General features: G+C 36.6%; 1 pseudogene; it reads left to right on the forward strand.

Moving 5' to 3' along the window:
• Positions 1–5,507: 5,507 nt before the first annotated feature.
• Positions 5,508–6,195, forward strand: LOC112604518 (annotated as a pseudogene).
• Positions 6,196–20,051: the final 13,856 nt, after the last annotated feature.

Raw genomic sequence — 20,051 nt, forward strand, 5'->3', positions numbered from 1 at the left:
GTTTCACCATGTTGGTCAGGCTGGTCTTGAACTTCTGACCTTGTAATCCACCCACCTCAGCCTCCCAAAGTGCTGGGATTGCAGGCATGAGCCACCACACCCGGTAATGCACAAACTTTTGAAAGCCGAGATAAGTGGTCATGCAGCAGCTGAGAGAGCAAAGGCCCTGCCTGGTTCAGTCTCTTTCAAAATTTCTACTAATGTTTGAAACATGCCAAAAATCCCAACGTTCACTCATTGCCCCCATAATTCCAGTTTGGCTTTGAAAGGAGCCATTTTTGAAGACTTGAACACAGTTGTCATTCGCCCCTGAAGTGACAAATTGAGTATATTGAGCGGTTTGTATAAGTCATGCAGGTAAGCAAGTTTTGCGACCCATTCTGTATTACTGTAATGTGCTGTCAGTGGTGACTGTTTTTCTAAAAGAAATCTCTGGAGTGGCTCTCATAATTCAAAAACTCCAACCAGTAATACACCTTTAGAAAAACATCTCACTTCTGTGTATAAGAGAAGATGTGTGTGCTCTGTGTCCATCTCCCCACAGAGCTGTGCAAACAGATGTGGATTAAGGGCATGTACTTTTATGTCACTGATAATTTTAATCATGCTCTGCAAAACATTGCTAAGGTGACATTTTTTTTGGCTAGCCAGCATTTCTTTATGGATAACACAGTGTGTAGATTCACATTCAAGGGATACTTCTTTGACTTGAGTGGTGAAACTAGAAAGCCATCCAGTCATGGCAGCTGCTTTATCCGTGCATATACTGATACAAAATGACCAATTCCGTTTTCCTTATATGTAACCATTCAAAGACTTGAATGTTTCTGCAGCTGTGGTGTTGGTTGGCAACAAAAGTGCAAATAACATATCCCAATGTGCATCCTCCTGAAAAATATATCGCACAAAAACAAGCGTTGTTGCCTTTTTTGTCAACACCAGTAGACTCGTCAACCTGGATTGCACTCCATGGTAACATTAATTCTCCCTAATAATTGTTCTTCAATATCTTCTACTGTTCCATCAATTTGTCTAGTTATGGTGTTAGCCAAAAGAGGAACACGTGCCACCTTTTGAACTGGAGCCTTTACTATAAGTTTATGACAAATGTTCTTAGCAGCAGGTAGGATCAACTCTTCACCAATAAGGGCTTCTTAGCTTTAGCAATGTGGTTAGCCACTACGAATGATGTTCTCAGTGCAGACACATTTGATGAAGTGGTGGCCTTTAATAATTGCTTCTGTTCTTCATGTTCACATTTTTTTTTTCTTTAGAAAAACTCCAAAGGCTTATCTTTTAATGCAGGGTACTTGGTCTCCATGTGGCAAAGCAGTTTTGAAGGTTTCATGGCTTTGTTAGATAACCAGTCACCACATATTATACAAAGTGGGCTTGGAGAATATGAATCACCTGTTGCAATGAACCTGTAATTTAAGTAGGACTCTTGGTATTTTATTTTAAATGCAGCTTTTTTGTTGTTGTTGTTTTTGGTGGCAGTCATAGAGTCTTCTACTGCCTCATCATTGGGGTCTTTCTCCCTTTTCAAAGAAACTCTCCAGTGACTTTGTTTTTTACTCATTTTGGCTAGGGTTAGCTTGTGGGCTTACTAAAACTGTGACGAAGTATGCAGTGCAGGAAAGAGACATGGATCGAAGTGGCATATAAAATAATGGGCAGATCAGGCACAATCTAAAATAAGTGTTGAATTCTGACTTAAAGCCTGCATCAGACGCAACTGTACAATTGAAGTATATCAACTCACTTTCCACTATAAAGCCAGCCATCAGATGCAGCTGTACAATTGAAATACATCAAAAGCTTATCTTTTAATGCAGGATTCTTGGTCTCCAGTGGCAAAGCAGTTTTGAAGGTTTCGTGGCTTCGTTAGATGACATCACTTGCCACTATAAGCCTGCCACTGGATGCAGCCTGTCACTTGCCACTCACTGATAGGGTTTTGATATGAGTCCACAAGCAATTGATTTATTATGGTCTTTATGCAGTCAAACTTCTCCACTAATGTTAATCTGTATTTGCAGCCACTCCCCAGCACTAGCATCACTGCCTCAGTTCCACATCAGATCACCAGACATTAGATTCTCATAAGGAGCATGCAACCTAGATCCCTCATATACATAGTTCACAATAGGGTTTGCACTCCTGTGAGAATTTAATGCTGATCTGACAGGAGGCAGAGCGCAGGTAGTAATGCGAGTGATGGGGAGCGGCTGCAAAGATAAATGAAGTTTTACTCATTTGCCAGCTGCTCACTTCCTGCTGGGCAGCCCAGGTTCTAACAGACCATGGTACTGGTCCATGCACCAAGGTTTGGAGATCCCTAGCTTAGAAAGTGTATTTTGAAAACTTTTTTTTTTTTTTTTTTTGAGACGGAGTCTCGCTCTGTCGCCCAGGCTGGAGTGCAGTGGCCGGATCTCAGCTCACTGCAAGCTCCGCCTCCCGGGTTTACGCCATTCTCCTGCCTCAGCCTCCCGAGTAGCTGGGACTACAGGCGTCCGCCACCTCGCCCGGCTAGTTTTTTGTATTTTTTAGTAGAGACGGGGTTTCACCGTGTTAGCCAGGATGGTCTCGATCTCCTGACCTTGTGATCCGCCCGTCTCGGCCTCCCAAAGTGCTGGGATTACAGGCTTGAGCCACCGCGCCCGGCCTATTTTGAAAACTTTTTTAAAAAGTTCCCTGCTGCTATGGAATGGGTCGTTCTAAACAAACCCAATTTAAAACACACTAATTGCTTTTGGTTGGTCTTAAAATAGACCAAAATCTTTAACATGGCTTAATATGACTCAGCTTGGCCTGGCCCCTGCTTCCCTCCAGTCTTGTCTCTACTTTTCAGACTCCAGTCAGCCAAAAAAAAAAAAAAAATGTTTTCAGTCAGTTGTATTGAGCATGTTCCCTCTTGATAGTGGACACATCCTGATTCCCTGTATCTGAAACGCTTTACTGTTTGCCTAGCTAACTGCTATTCTTTAGACTCAGTCAAATATTGTTTCCCATGTCAAGCCTTTCCATAACTTCCAGAGCATCATAAAATTTATTCTAAATTTGAAAAATTTATTTGTAGGATTACCTAGTTACTCTGTTTTTCTCACTAGAGCTTGCAATCTCTTCTCTCTCATATATATGTCACAAATAGCCGAGTTTATAGTGTCTGACATAAAAGTGGGTGAAGTGGGTGTTCAGTACAATGAGTTAAACATATTAAGTACAATATACAAAGAAGCCAGGCTCCAAAGTCCACGTGTGTTAAGAACTTTATTCCTATGAGATATTTAGAAAAGGCAAATCTATGGAAGAGGAAAGCAGAGTAGTGTCTACCTAGGACTGAGAGTGGCAATGGGAATGGGGATAAACTATTAACTGGCATGAGGAATCTTACCAGAATGAGCAAAATGTTCTAAAACTAGATTATAGTGATGGTTGCAGGACTCAGAAAATTTACTACAAATCATTAAATTTTACATTCAAAATGGGTGAATTTTATGATATGTAAATTATTTCATCAATAATGGTCAATAGTTTGGTGTGTTCTGGCCTTTTTGTTAGCCATGACTTAAACCTACTTACGAAAGCTTCCTTTATGTCCACCTATAATGACCTTGTGAGTGCTTTCGCAGATTCCCTTAGACCTTCTTATTCATTTCTATGTGCCTCCTCATGGCTTCTCTGGGTCTTTGCCTTAACAGCCTGCATCACATGGTTTTTTTGAATATCATCCTGGACTACTGAAACCACTTTCCCTATTTATCAGACAGACTGGAGTTCCTGTGGTTTTCAGATCTCTAGGGTGGGTCTTGGCCAATTAATAGCTGCTGTGGGAGGATGGAGAGAAAGCTTCCTTAACTTTATGGGGAGCAAACTCTGAGCTGTAATGCCTGCTCCTGATAAGACTGATGGCATCTTTTCAGTATCTCTGTCTGGAAATGCACCTTCTCAGCATGTTTTCCTTCCCTTTCCTGTTTTGTGGATATAAGATTTATCAGATTCTGGGAGCTCTTTTTAAATAAATTCCTTGCTCAAGAACCTGCACCTCAGGGTCTCTTTCTGGCAGGGCTTGACCCAAGATGCTGACCCTTCCAGGAGCACCTGTTTTGATGTTGCGAATTTTCAAAAATAATTGTGAGAAATGTACTGTTATCCTAGTATTTTGTATTCTTTTTCACAAGTCCCAGACTTCACATATTCTGTAACTGTTGAGGATGCCCTGAAAGGTTCTTCCTGCCCTTCTTCCCTTACATACATTTCAGATCTAGCCTAGACGTTATCTTGACTCAAGAAGTAGGGCTGGACACAGTGGCTCATGGCTGCAATCCTAGCCCTTCGAGGGGCTAAGGTGAGCATGTCAAGAGTTTAATGCTACAGTGGGCTATGTTCACGCCACTTGGCTCCAGCCTGGGTGACAGAGCAAGACCCCATCTCTATTAAAATAAAATAAAATAAAACAAAACAAAATAAAAAAAAAATTAAAAGCCACCCTCTTAAATTCTAATATAAATTGAGTATTTCACCTCTGACTCCATTGTATTCTGTGCTTCCATATTTATAGCATTTAATTCACTTTATAAAAATTCCCGTTTTATTATTGATCTTTCCTTCTCAACTGTGCAAATCTGAGAGCAGAGATTTTATCTTTTATATTTAGCTTCCTCGTGCCTAGTATAACATATAAAAGGTATGTGATTAATACTAATTGATTCAAAATAATTGAGTAATCTGTATTCATATGGAATGCCATGTAATACCTATAAGTTTCAGAAAGTTGTAGAGCCATTTATACATATAAATTTTCTTATGTAATTATCTATATATATTTATTTGAAAAATAAGCACTAGTGTCTGTGTATTGAAGGGCATTTATGATTTATAATTCATAATTTAACCTTGCGTCATAATTTTACTCAAGCAAATAGTTAATGAAATGTAAGAAAGAAAGAAGAAAAGCATGCAAGGAGGGAGCTTGAGAACTGATAGGCTTTATGAATTGCCAGAGCAGGGAATATTGTTTTTGTTGTGGTGGTTATTGTTGTTGTTGTTGTTGTTGTTGTTCTTGATAATATTAATGTTGTTCTGCTGGAGAAGAAGCAAGGTTATGTTCAGTATCAGTTATATTCTGACAAGTAAAATTCAGTATTACTCATATCCCGACAGGTACTGCCTTTTCAGCTTAGACATAAGCTGAAAGAAGCCACATTATTTGGCTATTATTAGGATTGTATAGCACTGTAGAATTATTATAGTTAACAATAATAGATTACATAGTTTTAAATAGCTAGAAGGAGAATATTGAATATTTCCAACATAAAAAAGATAAATGTTTAAAATGATGGATGTGCTAATTATCCTCATCAGATCACTATGCATTACGTGTATTGAGACATCACTATAAACCTCATGGATATGTTCAATTATTAGTTGTCAGTTAAAGAAAGAGTCCAATCTTGGCCACGCGTCTTGGTGTAGCAAGCAGGCTCAGAGCTGCTCTCGCTGCTGTCATGGTTCGTTTGCTAAACTGCATCGTCGCTGTGTCCCAGAACATTGGCGTCAGCAAAACAGGGACCTGCCCTGGCCGCCGCTCAGGAATGAGTTCAGGTATTTCCAGAGAATGACCACAACCTCTTCAGCAGAAGGCAAACAGAATCTGGTGATTATGGGTAGGAAGATCTGGTTCTCCCTTCCTGAGAAAAATCACCCTTTAAAGAACAGAATTAATTTAGTTCTCAGTAGAGACCTCAAGAACCTTCAGAAGGAACTCTTTTTTTTTTTTTTTTTTTTTTGCCAGAAGTCTGGATGATGCCTTGAAACTTAATAACCAGAATTAGCAAATGAAGTAGACATGATTTGGATGGTTGGTGGCGGTTCTGTTTTATAAGGAATCCATGAATCACCCAAGCAATCTTAAACTGTTTGTGACAAGGATCATTCAGGACTTTGAAAGTGACACATTTTTTTCCAGAAATTGATTTGGAGAAATATAAACTTCTGCCAGAATACCGAGGTGTTTTCTCTGATGTCCAGGAGGAGAAAGGCATTAAATACAAATTTGAAGTACATGAGAAGAATGATTCATATGAAGGTGTTTTCTGGTTTAAGTTGTTCCCCCTCCCTCTGAAAAATGTTTGTATTTTTACTTTAGAAAAAAATACTTTTGTTGACTTTAGATCTATGGATCATTATTTCTAAGCAATGTGTTTTTATTCCCCACTAACCTAGACTATATCCGATATCATTTATGAAACATTCTTGCTATAAGTAAGTGCCTCTCCAACACCCTGACTGAGTCCCAAGCACCTGCTACAGTGAGCTGCCTTTCCACACACATCGCATATGGCACTCTTGCCAGTCCTTGGCATTTTCGGGCTTTTCAAATGTTGGTAGCGTTTATTAAAGATGAAGATGCACATACCCTTCCCCTGAGCACTTTCACTAGTGGGAAATACCAAAAATTTCCTATGTGTATATCCAGAGGTTTGTAGACAAATGTTGCAGCCTTGTTTGTAACAGTGAAACAATTGAAAACAACCTGGAAGTGCAGTGATGGAAAAATGAGTATATTTCTGTCTCAGATTGGTGAACCCAAAGCGGATTCCAAGACTGAAATTTCAGTGAAAGCAGTTTATTTGCTAGGTCTTACCAGAAATTATCAATTGAGGTATGGAGAAATGGAGCTGAGACGGTAAGGAAACCAGTTTAAAGTCAGTGAGCAAGTTCTCATTGGTAACAAGCTCCATACTGCTGAGATACAGGGAAACCGAGGGGAGCAAGCTGGAGTATTTATCACCCACTCTTTCCTTTTCAGCTCCCTGTCCTGTGTGTGGGCGGAAAGTACTCCAGCTTCTCTACAGCAAGTCCCAGGTGTTTGCAGTAAGAAGCTGCTGGCATGCATGGGAATAGTGAATGCCAAGCACTTAAAGCAATTCCGTGTTTAACTATGTAATGTCTTCATACTTTTTTGTTTGTTTTTTTTTGTTTGTTTTGTTTTCCAGACAGCTTTTCACTCCTGATTCCCAGGCAGACTGCGGTGGCGCAACTTCCGCTCACTGCAACCTCCGCCTTCCAGGGTTCAAGCGATTCTCCTGCCTCAGGCTCCCGAGTAGCTGGGACTACAGGCGCGGGCCACCAGGCCTAGCTGATTTTGTGTTTTTGGTGGGGATGGGATTTCACCGTGTTGGTCAGTCTGGTCTCAAACTCCTGACCTCAAGGGATCCACCCGCCTTGGCCTCCCAGAGTGCTGGGATTACAGGTGTGAGCCACCGCACCTGGCAGATCTTCACACTTTTTGTGTAGTAAAAAGTATAAAGCCACACATGGTTTATTTGAAATAATTTATAATTTTTTAAAAAATACAAAAGCAGGAAAACTAATTCTAAGTTCAAGTGAGGGATGATGGTAGTTGGAACCAAAGGGTTGCATGTAGTACGAAATTGTGATTTAAGATATATCTTAAAGTTGGAAGTGGCAGGATATTCTGATGGAGTTTAACTTTGGTTTGGGGCCCACTGAGCTTGAGATGCCTTTGAGAAATGAAGGAAGTAGAGAGAGAATACAGGAAAAACTGGCCAGGCACAGTGGCTCACTTTGGGAGGGCTAGGCAGGTGGATCACTTGAGACCATCTTGGGCAACATGGTGAGGCCCCGTCTCTACAAAAAGTACAAAAATTATCTGGGCATTGTATTGCACACCTGTAGGCCCATCTACTCGGAGGGCTGAGATGGAAGGATCAATTGAGCCCGCGAGTTCAAGGCTGCAGTGAGTCGTGATTGTGCCACTGCACTCCAGCCTGGGTGACAGAAGAGACCCTGCCTGTCTCAAAAAAGAATCTGAAAACTGGCCGCGTGTGGTGGCTCATACGTGTAATCCCAGCACTTTGGGAGGCCGAGGCAGGCAGATCACAAGGTCAGGAGATTGAGACCGTCCTAGCTAACACGGTGAAAACCCGTCTCTACTAAAAATACAAAAAAAAAAAAAAAATTAGCTGGGCGTGGTGTTGGGTGCCTGTAGTCCCAGCTACTCGGGAGGCTGAGGCAGGAGAATGGCGTGAACCCAGGAGGCGCTGGAGCTTGCAGTGAGGGAAAATTGTGCCACTGCACTCCAGCCTGGGCAACAGAGCAAGACTCTGTCTCCAAAAAAAAAAAAAAAAATCTGAAAACAATGGAACCATGCCTTCAGAATTCTAGAAAGTTATTTTCAACTAATAAATCTATTCACCCAAATAATCAAGGGTCAAGGTAAAATAATACATTTTTAGACAAGCAAAGACTCAGGGGTTATCTCCATGTACCCTTTCTTGGGAAGCTATTGGAGAAAATGCTCCAGCAAAATGAAGGAGTACACAAACCAGAGAATGACATGGATCCAGCAAATAGTATCCAACACAGGCAATATTTCAGCCATGGAGCTGGCTTTAAAAAGCAGTAAAAATATTAATAGATTACCCGGATAGGGTGGCCCATGATTGTAGCCTCAGCTACTCAGGAGGCTAAGCAAGAGGATGGCTTGAGCACAAGAGTTCCAGACCAGCCTTCTCTTAAAAATAATAATAGGTTATTGCCAGATTTGGGGCATTTGGAAAGAAGTTCATTGAAGATAAAGCGAAAGTAAAAAAATAAGGGGGAAGGATTGGTTGGGTAATCATTAATTCTAGGGCAGAAAGAACTACAGGATAGGAACTAAGAGCATAATACGCTGTTTTTCTCAACAATTAACAATATGTACATAGTCATAATGATGTGGCAACTGCTTAGCCCCTAAATCTGTTAACTACTTTGGGACAATATGGGAGGAAAAGTGAAGATAGTGATGGCATAAGAGATAAATCTTCATCTGTCATATCAAGAAATAACTAATGTATAAATTAACCAAGAAATGACTAAGTAGTTATAGTGGGAAAAAAATAGAAGACATTGCTAAAGGAGTTAAAAATCATTGCTTTGGAGAATTAGGAGGGATAGGGCCGGGGACTGTTAGGATGTGTTATAAATTGTAGAGGCTTTTTTAAATTACATGTATTAATATAGGCATTCACTTGAAAAAAAAAAAAAATAATAATTTGGAAAAACCCATGAAAGTAACTTCCAGAAGGAAAAACTAAGAGAATGAAAAGGGTTTGCCTCTGGAAAGAACAACTGCCAGGACTGTTGTTTTCACTGTAAGACTTTTGGAGCCTTTTGATTGTACTTAACCATTTTCATACATTTCTTTAATGTAAAGAATTCTACCTTAATAAAAAGTTACACTCATTAAAAAAAATAAAAATAAAAAATAAAATAAAGTCAGTTTAAAAAAGTTTCAGACAATTATCAGGCCTCAGCAAGTAGAAATCAAGAAATATACAGTCATTCTTCATTGGCTGAAAATCATAACATGACTCTAGAATGGTATGTGAATTTTTATTTTCATTCTCTGGGCGTGGCAGTAGATATAAGACAGGCCATTTAGCATACATTGAGAGATGTGTGCGCATATATGCATGTGCTATTGCATGCATGCATTTAAAAATATTTAATATCATTTGTAACTTTGAGGAGTCTAATCTGTTGCTATATGAGTAATCATTAGGTTGTTCTATATCTATTAACCTTGTTGATCATCACCAGTCTGAAAGAAGCTAACGTAAAATCACAAAATGCCATGAAGCTGAGAACTAGTGACCCCAGGACTAAGGAACTGACTAATGGCAAAATCTTTAGGGTTATGCCTAAAATCCTCATTCTTGTGAAATGTTCTCTTTTAGAATATTTCATCTGGGACACATATGGCTTCACCAGATAAACCGTTTTACTTTACATTTTGGACAGTCAATCCACAGATGTCACATTACCAACACCACTGAATTCTCTGAAAATAATAATAATACATAAACGGTAAAGGGAATGAATTGGTCACTACGACTTGACAGACTAAGTGATGTAGATCTCAGGAGTTTGGCACTGAAGATTTTCCTCTTGGGTGCTAAACTGCAGCATAAGAAAGAAATCACCAGATAATTCAATAGAAATTATATTCTTCCTTCATTTTGTTTTTTTTTTTCTTCTCTTTTTCTGTTTTATCTTTCTCTTATTTTTCTTTTCTTTTATTTTCTGTCCTCCTCCAACTTTTTCTTCATCTAATTTCTCCTTTTCTCCATTTTTTATTCCCTCTCTTCCTTCTCGATTCTATTCTTCTTCCTTCCTATTTTTCAGCCTTCCTTTCTTCCCTCCTTTCTTCCTTTCCTTGTCTCCTCCTTCCTTCCTTCTTTTTCTCCTCCTCCTTCTTCTTCCTCATCTTGTTCTGGTTTGTACTATTGAAAACTTTGTATTAAAGCTTTGCATTATTAACACATTATTAACATTATTAAGACAGTGAAATTCATGTCTTAAAAAAAATTAGCCAGGTGTGGTGGCACACACATGTATTTCCAGCTACTTGGGAAGCTGAGGCAGGAGGGAGGCTAAGGCAGGAGGATCACTTGAGCCCAGGAGGTCAAGGTTGCAGTGAGCTGTGATTGCACCACTATGCTACAGCCTGGGTGACAGAATAAGAACTTGTTTCAATAAAAACAAACAAACAAAACATTTGTATTTCTGAGGAAACACTCAGACAGCAAACCATGACTTGAGAAAGGATATTATCTTATAGGGCAAAACTCATTCCAATTTAGAAAATTTAAGACAAAAAATTATTTTACTTAAGAGAAAGTGTGAGAAATAGATATTTAAACAACATGCGACTTGTCATTAATTTGGTAACTTCGCTGGAATAGCAGTGAGGATAATTAATACAGTTGATTCAATAGGCCAATGGTTCTCTATTCAAACTTCTGTATATTTAAAAATATATAAATTTTGATTGCATATCAAATCTGTGGTTAAAATATCTTGGGTTGGCCAAGGATATATTTTAAAAGTTCCATGAATTATTGTACATTAGTATATTCTTTATTTGAAAAATGATAGACTTTATTTGCTGTATTTCTTAAATGAAGGAGAAGAACATGTAAGTTGTCCTCAATGTTTTATTTCAATACTTACGGTATCCAGGACATAATACGTCTTTCTTCTAAAATTAAGTAAACTGAGAAGCTTCTTCATTCTAATTCTACTTCTCTGAATCATGAGTTCAAAATAGAACTCTTGGGACAGCCAAACCTCATTCTCTTTTTATTTCTTCCAAAGGCACTTCTCTAACCAACTGTATTCCACCTTAAGGGAATCATTGCTTATCCAGAGTCCCTGTATGACCTGTTGACAATGGTTTAAATATATCCGTTCAATGAAGCATGGCCAAATAAAGTATTGGTCAAACTTTTATATAAAAAGTAACTGAGAATTATGTTGAAATGCCAGATTAGGAGTCAGTAAGTCTGTAGGGCCTGAGATTCTATTTTTCTAATAAGCTGTCTCATGAGGCAGAAACTGTTAGTCATGGACCACTACGAGTGGAGCGGGAGTCAGCAGTACTCACCTATGGTCTGGCCTACTTCTGTATTTACTAACTAGGTGAAAGTTCTTGCATTATGTGGCAGGTCATAGTGTTTTTTTGTTTTTGTTTTTTGAGAGAGAGTCTTGCTCTGTCACCCAAGTCTGAGTGCAGTGGCATGATCTTGGCTCACTGCAACCTCTGCCTCCCAGGTTCAAGTGATTCTCCTGCCTCAGCCTCCCAAGTAGCTGGAATTACATGCACGCACCACCATGCTTGGCTTATTTTTGTATTTTTAGTAGAGATGGGGGTTTCTCTATGTTGGCCAGGCTGCTCTTGAACGCCTGACCTCAGGTGATTCACTCTCAGCTTCCCAAAGAGATGGGATTACAGGTGTGAGTGATCCCGCCCGATCAGGTCATTTTTGAACAGCTATTATATGGTTCTGGCATCCGTTAGAAAAAATAAATATATATATACTAAGGCATAGCCTCTGCCTTTAAGAGCAAACCATAATCTAGTTAGGAAGCATATCTCTAAACCTAAACTTGGTGCCATATAACTGACTAGGCTGATGATAATGACAGGGAGAATTAGCTCAGTTATGTTATTCCAAAACAATTAGTCAACAGCAGCATATGATTGCCTGTTCAGACGTACAGTGGAATCGACGTTCAGGGAAGGGAAAACGTGTTAAGCATGGAGGTGGTCCATGAAGGATAGATAGGTGAGAGCGGGTGTGGTTAAGAAAACATTGACAATATTTTAAAATGGAAAAAATTAAAAACAAGAAACACCCATATCTGGGCTTTATGACTGGTTTTCCACTCCACTATGGACTCCTTTCAGAGAGGAGAAAATGCCTGTGCTTCCTACTGTATGCGCCATGCTTTTTGGCATATAGCAGAAGATTTCTGCTATATGCAGAACAACTGTAATCTGTCAGTTGTACATGTGAAATTAATAAAGAAGAGATGATTTGGCTGTAATGATTAATTGGATGAAAGATAAATTTATTTGGAGAAATAACAAAATGACTAAGTATGTACTGAGATGATAAGAATAACATTTTCAGGGTAAGTTTGATTAATATTTGTATCTATCTAGTTACCAATCTATCACATATATTTTTAAATAAAGAATAAAAAGGAGTTTGCATGGAATATTTATTAAGAACTAAGAATCTTCAAATGAAGTGTTTGATGTGGCACTAAGTTTAGGAATCTCTAGTCCAATGACAAAAATAATAAGTTAAAACTTATTGAATCTAAATATAAAAATCCAATTTTATATGGTGATTTTTTCACACTGCAGTGTGCCTCAGATGAGCTTGCATTATTGAAAGAAAAATATGTTCAAAACAAAATCAAGCTTAATTAGTTTTAATTACAAGTAAAGATGTTAATATTAAATAATACATTCAGTTTGGAGAATGAGTAGTGGAAGAGGTGTTTAAAAATTGTAACTGCTTCAGCTCCCTCCTTGCCTCCCACCACACACACACACACACACACACACACATTAGGTTTAGAATAATTAGGCTGTATTGTAATTTTCATTAAAACATAATTATCCAAGTACAATGATGATGGATTTCTAGGTGACTTTTAACTGATATTGACCTCTTAGAGACTACGTAATTCATCTTAAGGGATTAAATTGATTTTTAAATTCAGGGACAGCTGACTCATGGTGAGAACATGTAGCTTGAGGTTGGTATTATGTATATTCTTGCCTTTAAATAAGTGGAATGTGCCACTGATAAGTTGATTCAGCTTTCTCTTATAATAATGTAAAAAATAATGTGCATCATGCCATATATTTATGTGCTGATGACTCATTCTATCCAATGGCCTGGAGAACCATCCATTATATGAAGGTACAGTAAAAATGGGAAGAGCATGAAAACTCCAGTGATGCAGGCTGTTATTTTAAAACTTACAGATGATTGTTTTCAGGAATCCATGGGAAAGCATAGCAAAATAATATCAATTCAATGTTTCAGGAATATAGCAGATGCAGATATATTTTAAGGAATGATAATATATTTCTTCTGCTGTTATATCAGCTATTAGGGTGGAAAAGAGAAGTTCTATTAACGATGACCTTTTATGATAAGGTCTGAACATTGTTAGGAGATTGAAATTACCTTTAATATTTGACTTTAAGATCACCCCAGATACTTCAACAACTTGGTTTTGAAAATCAATTTCTACATTTTTCAGTTTTATCTAATTGTTTTACTTTTTTCTAATTGTTTTTTAGTTACTCAATCTCAATAAGCAGCTTAATACTACTTTTTTGTGAAACCCAAAGAGTCTTTCATGACTGCAAAAATTACTGGTCTATACGCTGGTTTATGATTCTTTTTAAATTCAAAACTAGTGTTGTGTGGCTGGTTCACTTTTTGGTGAACTTAGAACACAATCCTCCCAAATGAGTCAAAACTAATGTTTTATCAAGCTGCTGATTTGACCTAGAAGATTTACAACTTCCATTAACTTCAGTAAACAAGACTAAATGATTGTCACTGCTATTTAGATATTATTTTAGAATTATTTCACAAACACTGTCAGATTGTTTTATGTAAACTTTCAAGTTATTTATGCTACCACGGGGAAGTCTGCATCTAAAAGGGATAACCCGACTTCAGAAGTGGGGAAGAATAACACAATCTTCTACTATATGACACTTACTATTTTGTTATTTTTCTTTTGCATACATTATTTCAGATCCTCAAAATTACTTTAGGGAACATAAGCAAGGTATCATAGTTCTGAAATTTGCATTAAATTTACTCATTTGACTAACCATCTATTTATTTAGTGAATGCTTTGTCAAATTCCTACATGTGCTTGTGTTGTAGGAATGCAAAGATAGGAACAACAACAATAACAATAACATGAAATAGAGAAAGAAATGCACCTGTCCTCGTGGATTTTTAGCCTAACAGAAGAGACAGGTAGAAAACAAAACAATTGCACATTAGAAAACGAAAACATGCATAGATAGATAAGGGAGTACTCTGAAACATCTAGGAGCAAGGAAAGAATCGTGAAGGACATCTGCTAAGAAGTAAAATTTAGCTGAATCCTGAAGTGCAAATATCTTTAAATATTTTCTCTTTTTCATCATTTTGTTTCTCTCCTTTGAGAACTCTAATTTGTTAAATATATTACATTATTTTCTACAGTTTTGTTTAATAATTCCTGCTTAAATATTTGACCACAATTTTAATTTTTCTCCATGACAATATTGTATCATGAGTTTTCTTTACCTGTTAACAAGTGGTACTTTTTCTATTTTCCCTTTGCCCATTCTTTATCTTTGTTTATGCGTTGTTGTAGGTTTTTTATTTTTTATTATTATGCATTACTGAAAGATTTCTTTCCTTACTCCTCCTTCCCCAGAGCTATTGGAATCTTTTCCAGGATTATATGGGGAGAAATAAGATAAATATACTCAGCTCTTCTGTGTTGCTGTGACAGAAACAGACTGTTTTGCCTATGTGATGTATCTAAGACTTTTAATTTAGTCTCCTGTATTCGTTGCTGTTGTTGTTGTTGTTGTTGTTGAGTAAATCCAACAGGACGGGAAAGAAGTGCTTTTGTTTCTTGTGACATTACCTTACATATAGTTATTGCAAAAAAAGAGAATGGATTTTGCACCTCTGGGCATATTCTTAATCTACTGTCATTTTCTGAGATTTTCCAAATCTACATCATCCTGTCATGAAGGTTTTTTGTTTGTTTGTTTGTTTGTTTTATTTTTCCCATGGTATCGCTCCACTTCTTCTAATTTGGCTTCTGGACAATAGCAGCTGCTTTCTAAAGATATTATACATAATTAAGGCACTTGACTTTTTAACTTTCATTCACATTACTTTTTAACTTTAAAAAAAATTTACTACTTACCATTATGAATGGGATTTAAATTTTGTACTCTGTGGATTTCTTGGGAAGAAATTCAGTAAGATAAGATGAATGCAGCAATGCATTATTCGCTCATGTTTACCAGAAGTTGGAAGGTGTGTTTGAGTTAAAGATTGAGTACAAATCAAATATGTGAATCTGGACACTTTGCTAAACCTCACTAGGTTCACATCACTTCTTCTACTAAAATAATGTCCTATCTTATATGATAGCATGTTAGTAGCAATCAATATCCCTAATGCATTCTAAATGCTATGTAAACTGTAAAATTCTGTATATATGACACTATTTGTTATTAATAATAATAGAAGTTTGTGTTCCCAACTATCTAACTCATGGGAAAGTCTATGTCACATCTTTATCTTTCTACCATAGAGAGGTTAAATGATATAGAAATGAGGTGCCAAATCTTTGTCAGTAGGTTGGCTAACTAAAGTACAACATCTTAAGCAAGATAAAATATAAGAATCCTTAAGCAAATGCTTTAGCAGTAATAACGCTGATAAAATCAGGTCTTGGGAAGGTTTAATGTGTAAAGTATATGGAGCCAGTGGCCCTTCAGAATCCCTTCAATAATAGCAAATTTTCGGCAATCAAATATTTAAAAATACATGACAGCTCAAAGATGCTACAAAGAAAAGCTATGTATATACATTTAGTGCACTCATTTCCCAGTATTGCTATAACAAAGTACCACAAACAGGGTGGCTGGAAACAACACAAATTATTTTTCTCTAGAAGAATAACAAAGTAAGCTCAAATTTGGCAAAGGAAATAACAAAGATCAGGACACATAAACAAAACAGAGGTAAGAAAAACAGTAGAGAAGACCAACAAAATTGCATTTTAAAAATATAAGTAAACTTGACATATCTTTATCTAGAATAACACAAAAAAGGAAAAGGAGGGAAACTCAGTTAAACAAAATCAGACATGAAAAAGATGGCATTGAGGCTAGAATTACTCTGATAGCAAAACCAGACAAGGATACTGTAAGAAAAGAAAACAACAGGCCAATATCCCTAGTGAACTCAGATGTAAAAAAATTGTTAACAAAATACTAGGAAATCAAATTTGACAATACATTGAAAAGATGACTCACCATGATCAAAAGGGAATGCCAGGAATGCAAGGATGTTTCAACATACCTAAATGGGGTTGGGAGCCCCTGCACTATATCACTCTGCATGCCTTTGCATACACCTAGCTTAGCTCCCAATTATAAATGGGAAAATACAGTATTTGTTTTACTATTCATAAGTTACTTCACTTAGAATAATGCCTCCAGCTCCATGCAAGCTGCTGCAAAAATATTATTTAATTCTTTTCTTATGGCTGAGTGCATATACATCACATTTTCTTTATCCACTCCTTGGCTGATGGGCACTTAGGTTGTTTCCATATCTTTGTAATTATAAATTGTGCTTCAACAAACATATGCATACAGGTGCCTTTTTGATATATTGATTTATTTTTCTTGGATAGATACCCAGTACTGGGATTGCTGGATCAAATGGGAGATCTACTTTTAGCTCTTTAAGAAATCTCCACACTATTTTCCAAAGAAGTACTAATTTACATTCCAACCGGTAGTGTATAAGTGCTCCCTTTTCACTACATCCACGCCGACATCTATTGCTTTTTGACATTTTAATAATAGCCATTCCTGTGGGAGTGAGGTGATATCTCATTGTGATTTTAATTTCCATTTCCTTGACGATTAGTGATGCTGAGCCTTTTTTATATATTTGTTAGCGATTTGTATATCTTCTTTTGAGAAATTTCTATTCATGTCAGTTGCCCACTTTTAATGGGATTATTATATGTTTTCTTGCTGATTTGTTTGGTTTCCTTGTAGATTCTGGATATTTGTTCTTCATCAGTTGCATGGTTTGCAAATATTTTATCCCATTCTGTGGATTATTTACTCTAATTATTATTTCTTTTGCTGTTCTGAAACTTTTTAGTTTAATTAGGTCTCATTTATTTATTTTTGTTTTAATTCCATTTGCTTTGGGGGTTTTAACCCTGAATTCTTTGCCCAGGCCAATATCCTGAAGAGTTTTTCCAATATTGTCTTCTAGAATTATCGTGGTATCAGGTCTTCTATTTAAGTCTTTGATCCACCTTGAATTGATTTCTGTATAAGGTGAGAAATAGGTATCCAGTTTGACTCTTTTACATGTGACTATCCAGTTATCCCAGCGCTGCTTATTAAATAAGGTATATTTTTCCCAATTTATGTTTTTGTATGCCTTGTAGACTATCAGTTGGTTATAAATATTTGGTTTTTTTCTGTGTTCTCTCTTCTGTTCCATTGGTCTAAGTGTCTACTTTTATACCAGCACCATGCTACTTTGGTAACTATGACCTAACAGTATCCTTTGAAGTCCAGTAATGTGACCCCTCCAGATTTGCTCTTTTTGCTTAGAATTGCATTGGCTATTCAGGCTCTTTTTAGTTCCATATGAATTTCAGGATTAATTTTTCTAATTTTATGAAAAATGATGTTTGTATTTTCGTAAGAACTGTGTTGAATCTGTAGATTACTTTGGGCAGTATCGTCATTTTCATTTTCATGATATTGATTCTTCCAATCCATGAGCATGGGATATGTGCTCCCATTTGTTTGTTATCTCTATGATTTTTTTAGCAGTGTTTTGTAGTTACCCTTGTAGATCTTTTTCCTCATTGATTAAGTATATTCCCAGGTGTTTTATTTTATTTTTTGCAGCTGTTGTAAAAGGAATTTAGTTCTTAATTTGATTCAGTTTGGTTGCTGTTGGTGTAGAGCAGTGCTGCTAATTTGTGTACACTGGTTTTGTAACCTGAGATTTCACAAAATCTGTTGATTAAATCTAGGAGTCTTTTGCAGGAGTCTTTGGGATTTTCTAACTATATGATCATCTCATAGTCAAACATTATAGTGTGACTTCCTCTTTTCCAATTTGGATGCCCTTTATTTTCTTCTGCCTCATTGTTCTGGTTAGGGCTTCCAGTACCATGTTGAATAGAAGTGATGAAAATGGGCACCCTTGTCTTGTTCTAGTTCTCAGGGAGAATATTTTCAACCTTTTGGAATTCAGTATGATGTTGGCTGTGGGGTTTTTATATATGTCTTTTATTATTTTGAGATAAGTCTCTTCGATGCCTAGTTTGTAGAGGATATTTATCATAAAGAAATGATATATTTTATCAAATACACTTTCTGCATCTATTGAGATTATCATATGGTTTTTGTTTTTAATTCTGTTAATGTGATATCTCACAATTATTGACTTCCATATGTTAAACTAACCCTGTGTCCCTGGGAGGAAATCCACTTGACTATGGTGTATTATCTTCTTGATGTGCTGCTAGATTCAGTTAGCTAGTATTTTGTTGCAGGTTTTTGCATCAATGCTCATCAGGATATTTGTCTGAAGGGTTTTTTTTTTTTTTTTAATTATGTCCTTTTCTGGTTTTGGTATCAGGGTGATACTGGCTTAATAGAATGAGGTAGGAAGGATTCCCTCTTTTTCAGTCCTCTAGAATAGTTTCAGTAGGATTAGTACCAATTCTTCTTTGAATGCATGGTAGAATTCAGCTGCAAATACATATGGTTCTGGGCTTTTTTAAAATTAATTTTTTTATTTTTTAAAATTACTGATTCAATCTCACTGCTTGTTATTGTTCTGTTCGAGGTTTCTATTTCTTCCTGATTAAAACTAGGAGGGTTGTATGTTTCTAGAAATTCATCCATTTTCTCTAGATTTGCTGGTTTGTGTGCATAGAGGTGTTCATAGCAGGTTCAAATTATCTTTTATAGGTTTGAAGTGTTGGTTGTAATGTGTCCAGTTTAATTTCTAATTGGCTTTATTTGAATCTTCACACTTCTTTTCTTGATTAATCTAGTTTATGTTCTATCATCTTTGTTTATCTTTTAAAAGAACCAACTTTTTGTCTAATTGACATTTTATATTTTTTATTCACTTTTGCTATATCCCAGAGGTTTTGACAACTTGTGTCACTATTATTATTCATTTCAAATATCTTTTCTATTTCCATCTTGATTGTATTGCTAACAACAAAAATCATTCAGGAAAAGATTATTTAATTTCCATGTATTTCTATAGTTTTGAGATTTCTTTTGGGCATTGATTTCTAGTTTTATTCCACTATAGTCTGAGAAGATACTTGATATGATTTTGATTTTTTTTTAATTTGTTGAGACTTGTTTGGTGGCCTTTCATATGCTCTATCTTGAAGAATGTTTCACGTGCAGATGAGAAGAATGTTTGTTCTGGAATTCTTGGATAGAATGTTCTGTAAATATCTGTTAGGTCCATTTGTTCTAGAGTATAATCTAAGTCCATTGTTTCTTTGTTGCCTTTCTGTCTTGCTGACCAGTCTGGTGCATCAGTGGAGTATAGAAATACCCCACTATGATTGTGTTGCTGTCTTTCTCATTTCTTAGGTCTAATAGTAATTTTTTCATGAATCTGGGAGCTCCAGGGTTAGGTGCATATACATTTAAGATTGTAATATCTTTGGTTGGATTCATCCTTTTAGCATTACACAATGACCTTCTTTGTCTTTTTTTTTTTTTTTAACTGTTTTTACTTTAAAGTATGTTTTATCTGATAATACAAGTAGCTACTCATGCTTGCTATTGGTTTCTATTTGTGTGGACTATCTTTTTCCACTCCCTTCCTTGATTTTATTTAAAT

This window comes from Theropithecus gelada, chromosome 13 (genome assembly GCF_003255815.1).
Source record: "Theropithecus gelada isolate Dixy chromosome 13, Tgel_1.0, whole genome shotgun sequence".
NCBI classification, from domain to species: domain Eukaryota; kingdom Metazoa; phylum Chordata; class Mammalia; order Primates; family Cercopithecidae; genus Theropithecus; species Theropithecus gelada.